This window comes from Rosa rugosa, chromosome 1 (genome assembly GCF_958449725.1).
Source record: "Rosa rugosa chromosome 1, drRosRugo1.1, whole genome shotgun sequence".
NCBI lineage: Eukaryota > Viridiplantae > Streptophyta > Magnoliopsida > Rosales > Rosaceae > Rosa > Rosa rugosa.
In genome coordinates, this window is record NC_084820.1 from 44,317,951 (window position 1) to 44,323,367 (window position 5,417).

Genomic DNA, 5,417 nt, shown 5'->3' on the forward strand with positions numbered 1-5,417 from the left:
ATCTCCTCAACAGTAGGCATATGATGTAGATACACATTTTCACTCCTAAGCCAATTTTGTGTGCATATCAAAGCCTCCACCATTCTAGAACTTAGGGAGCTACGGTATGGATCAATAATCCTCCCACTCGTGCTAAAGGAAGATTCCGAAGCTATGGTTGACACCGGAATAGCTAGAACATCCTTTGCAATGCGGGCCAATATAGGATATTTGCAAACTCCATTCACCCTCCACCAGTTCAATAAGTCAAAGCATTCACCATCTCCTTCAATAGGATCTCCAAGATATCTATCCACATCATTGTTTACAATCCCGACTTTCTTTGCTCTTCTCCTTTGCTCCTTCTCTTTCAATCTCTTTTCTAACTCCGTTAGACCCTTACTTGAACTAGATATCCCGTCACTTGATACTTGAGAACCAACAACCTCACTAACACCACTTTCCCTTCCCTCTTCCTCATACACCTTGTAAAAGTCATACAAGAGATCCTTCACAGTTCTTGTGTTAGCTTCCACATTTTCATCCGTATCCCCATCATCAAGAATCTCAAAATAGTCAACAACTTTCTCAAGTTTATGACGTGGATCAAGAACAATGGCAATGAATAGATACTTATTCAAGCTCTCAAAGCTACCCCAATACGTGAGAAACTTGTCTTGCATAGGTGATGCAATCTCAGATAAACATGGGTTCTTTTGTTCTTGCAAGAGACCATAAATAGAAAGTATATCACCAAAAGTACTATGAACGGTAGGAGAATTAGAACAACATACCTTCAAAGTGATTTCATAAAATGGTCTCAAGAAATCCACAAATTGCTCCCCATATTGCCAATCAACACTTGCCGGTGGCCCTTCTTTTGGCTTTTCACCCTTGGCACCTTCAAGCCATGCACAAAAATTACCCGCATCTTCATCCACCATTCTATCAAAAGCTTTTTGAAATTTCAAAGCCCGTTCCAACATCAAGAATATGGAATTCCACCTAGTAAGGACATCCAAAATCACAAGCCCTTTGCACTCTAGTTTCACCCTTTCAACACATTCCTTAAAAAAATCAAGCCTTTGTGGGGAGGATCTAACATACCTCACCGCATTCCGAATGGCACCAATGAATATCTTCATTACACTCAACCCATCATTGACAATCAAATTAAGAATATGGGCGACACACCTCATTTGCAAATTCTTCCCTTTATGCAAAAGTGCATTAGGGACACCCCAATCACCTATCCTCCTACTCAACTCCTTCAATGCAACATCATTTGACGAAGCATTATCAACGGTGACTGGGAGAATCTTCTCTATACCCCATTCCAACAAACAATCCTCCAATAGCTTAGCTATAGCCTCTCCCTTATGACTAGGAATCACACAAAAATTTAAAATTCTCTTATGCAACACCCAATTATCATCAATAAAATGTGCAGTGAGGACCATATAATTAATGTTTTGAATAGAAGTCCAAGTATCGGTTATAAGAGACAACCTATATCTACTCAATTGATCCATTAATTTTTCCTTTTCCCCCAAATAAAGCTTAAGGACATCCTTTGCTATTGTCTTACGGGAAGGAATTCTCCAATAAGGAAGAGCTCTACCCATAAAACGCCTAAACCCCTCTCCCTCCACATGAGAAAATGGTAGCTCATCTAGTATAATATACTCCACACATAACATAGATAGCTCTTGTTGAGTGCATTCTACAGTACACAACTCAGTAGTTGGTTTTTTAAAAGATAAAATCTTTTGCCTTTTAGCTTTCATCATCTCAATATTAGGGGGATACTTTAGACACTTGTCCATATGATTATTAAGGGAGCTTGTACCATTCTTCCTAGGATCGGCATAGTAAACTTTTCCACAATAATTACATGTACCCTTAATTCTACCATCCACCACATCCCTCTCAAAATGATTCCAAATTTCTGACCTTTCTTTTCGTTTCAACGCCTCAAGGATGCTTTCCACACTGTGAGAATCTTCAAGCTCGGTTGCTTGACTTCCTTGAGTTCCTTGAACTTCCGGAGTTGCAGTAGAAGTTCCTTCGCGGGGAGGTATTGGTGTTGTAGATTCACCAACACTAGTGTTGATCTGCAAAACAGAACAGAAACTGCAATAAGAAACAAAAAACAGAAACTGCAATAACAAAAAAAAAAAACAGAAAACTGGAATAATCAACAATAAACAGAAACTGCAGTTTTTAAGTACAAAACAGAAACTGGCAAACTGCAAACATAAACAAAAAGCAGAAACTGCAATAAGAAACAAAAAACAGAAACTGCAATAACAAAAAAAAAAACAGAAAACTGGAATAATCAACAATAAACAGAAACTGCAGTTTTTAAGTGCAAAACAGAAACTGGCAAACTGCAAACATAAACAAAAAGCAGAAACTGCAATAAGAAACAAAAAACAAAAACTGCAGTAAGAAAGTGAAAACAAAAAACAGAAACTGCAGTAAAAAAGTCACTTATGCTTGGTAAATAGTTGTTGATGAGTTCAAACGGAATCACAAAAATAAGATAAAACACATAAAAGTCTCAATTAGCCTAAAGACGTGCACTACACTAAAACATATTAATACAACACAGTTCCAGTAGAGTTAGAAAAACATATAAGTAAAAGGCCTTGAAGCCAGCTATTTCAAAGATTAATAATTGTATATCATATCTACCAAGCAAACATCCTAGTTCAAAAATGTGTACAAGAGCAGACATATCAACTACAAAATTACAAATTAAGTTCTTCAAACTGGAATACAAGATCTCATTCTAAATATAGTTTACATAAATTGCATATAAGTTTAAATGTGCAAGTGGAAGACTGCTGCATCACTACTTTGTCAAAACCTGAGAAGTAACTAACCAACTAGTATCCATTTAAATTCTATAAGACCTGAAAAATCAAGTGTCTTTCCAGTACTCAAACTTTCAGATATGCATTACTAAGGTCTACCACTCACAAAATTGATGGCCTTAACTTATAGAATAGGAAATTTAAAACAACATCAACAAAAACAAACATAAACTGATTTTAAACATCAACATCAACAAACATAAACTGATTTTAAACATCAACATCAACAAACATCTTTGTCAACCTATTCAACCTAGTCAACATCAACAAACATAAACTGATTTTAAACAAAAAAATGCTACCTGAGATGATGAAGATGATTTATTCTTCGGGGCTGAGGCAGAATTTGTACCACATGACTTAGATTTCTCCATTTGCCTCTTCATTTTATGCAATCTCAAGTCGAAAACTACTCAGCCAAAACAAATGCAGAGTACCTGAAATTAACATACTCAATTCCATGTCCAGCAAGAACATTCCACAATATACACAACATAACATAAACTGAAACCATCTTTTGCCTCGGCTCTTACCTTATCCAGAAATATCACAGCTATAAACACCAACTGACCAAAGTCTAGCCCAAATCTGTAAGTCTCTTCCAAGTTCCAAGCTAATCTACAACAATAATAGCACAAGAGAATGTCCAGATCAAAAACCATCAAGAAACCCCATCCACGAAATCAAGAAACCCTTTCAATTTGGATCAGACCTAACCTGGAATTCTTCAATCTCTGAAGCCGAGTCTTCTTCAATCTATACTTGCTGCTATGGAGGAGAAAAGAACACCGAGTCTTCTTCAATCTATACTTGTTGCTATGGAGGAGAAAAGAACACCGACTCTTCTTCAATCTCTGAAGCCGAAAAACACGAAATAAGAAGACATGGTGAAGATTAGTGAGTCACTGAAGACTTGAGATCAACTAGCTACACACAAATCGGTGAAAATCAAAGACGGATTGGAGATCAACTAGCTCAGAATCTCAGATCGAAAATCAAAGACGGAGTTCGACACTTCGACTAACCTTACTGATTAAAAGAGAGATGGAAAGCTGCTGTGAGTTCCAGTCTTCCTGCGTTCCCGTCTTTGTGTCGCCGGAATTGATTGGCGGCGTCTGGTGGCGGCGAGGATTCGACTGAGTAGGGGTGGGCTCGAGAGAGTTTAGGCACTGAGGAAGTGAGGAACAGAGGAAATGAGTATTCGACTCGAGGCCGGGCGACTCCAGCGAGGTAAGTTGGTCTCCAAACCCTAATAAAAAACGACGTCGTTTTGTAGTAAATTAACAGTGTTTCGGTTTTGCGGTTCGGTTCGGTTTCGGCCAGATTCGGTGCGGTGCGGTTTTTTCCAGTTCGGTACGGTTTTTTTCGACTGCGGTTCGGGTATCGGTGCTGTTTTTTTTCGGTTTTCGGTTTCGCGAGCCCACCCCTACCTAAATCTCTCTCAAAATAACAATAGGTAGAGGATCATATTGGAAAACAAAACACATAAAATTAGTGTAAGAGGACATCCCTTTCAAAAAAAATGAATAAGACTATAAGAGGGCATCAATAATCAATGCCGTGATGTCACTTGCATATATATATATATATATATATATATATATCCTTTTTGTCAACTTCTGTTTTGTTTTGGATTATATACTTTGGCTATTGCTTAATTATTGTGTAAATTTCTTGTGTCAGACTTTTTGCAATATAAAATTTCTTAAAGCCGTAACCCAGAAAGTCATGAATCACTCACTATTATATTGACTGTACCGAGTCATAAGATAATGGTTTGCGATCGGAAGTCTCATCCTTGTGTTCTCTTTATAGTTACTACATTTTTATATGGGAAAAATTCACCAACGGTGTCTGGACACTTAGGGACTTTCAGAATGATACCTGAACTTACAAAGTTATCAATGTGATACCTGGACTCATTTTTTCGTATCAATGTGATACCTACGGCCAATTTCCGTCACGGAGCCGTTACGGAAATTGGTCATAGGTATGATGTTGATACGAAAAAATGAGTCCAGGTATCACATTGATAACTTTGTAAGTTCAGGTATCATTCTGAAAGTCCCTAAGTGTCCAGACACCGTTGGTGAATTTTTCCCAATTTTGCACGTGCGATGCACGTGAGTCACTTAATGAAGACAAAATGACCGATTTACCCTCAAATTCTTTCTTTCTTTTCTTTTCTTTTTTTCTTTATTCTTCTTTCTTTCTTTCTTTCTTTCTTCTTCTTCTTTTCTGGTTTCTTCTTCCCCTGATTTGAATCATCAAGATTCAAATCATCTTGCTCGTCCGATTCCTACCGCCGATCGCCGATCAAACACCGCCGCTACGTCTCAATCCACCTTCATGCACCACAGATGTTTCTAGTTCCCCCAACTTCAAATCCTATAGCAAATTGAAATTGTGCATTGAGGCTTCACCACTCACTCCGAGTTCATCCCCGCGCCGTCGCCAATGACTTGACCACTACAACCTCCACCACCGCACAACAATGTCGTCCTCCGCTGCTTCTCGATTGGGTTTGGGGATAAGGACTGCTTCTTCCTCCACCGCTAG

The 5,417-nt window shown here is 38.2% G+C and overlaps 1 long non-coding RNA gene across 1 annotated transcript; it reads right to left on the reverse strand.

The window, feature by feature from the left end:
* Positions 1–1,996: 1,996 nt before the first annotated feature.
* On the reverse strand, positions 1,997–4,150 carry LOC133738387 (uncharacterized). The gene is made up of 4 exons (XR_009860105.1): positions 3,576–4,150; positions 3,392–3,476; positions 3,161–3,295; positions 1,997–2,093 (listed from the first exon to the last, which is right to left on the reverse strand). It is a non-coding gene; the product is annotated as an uncharacterized LOC133738387 (long non-coding RNA).
* Between the last annotated feature and the right edge of the window lie 1,267 nt (positions 4,151–5,417).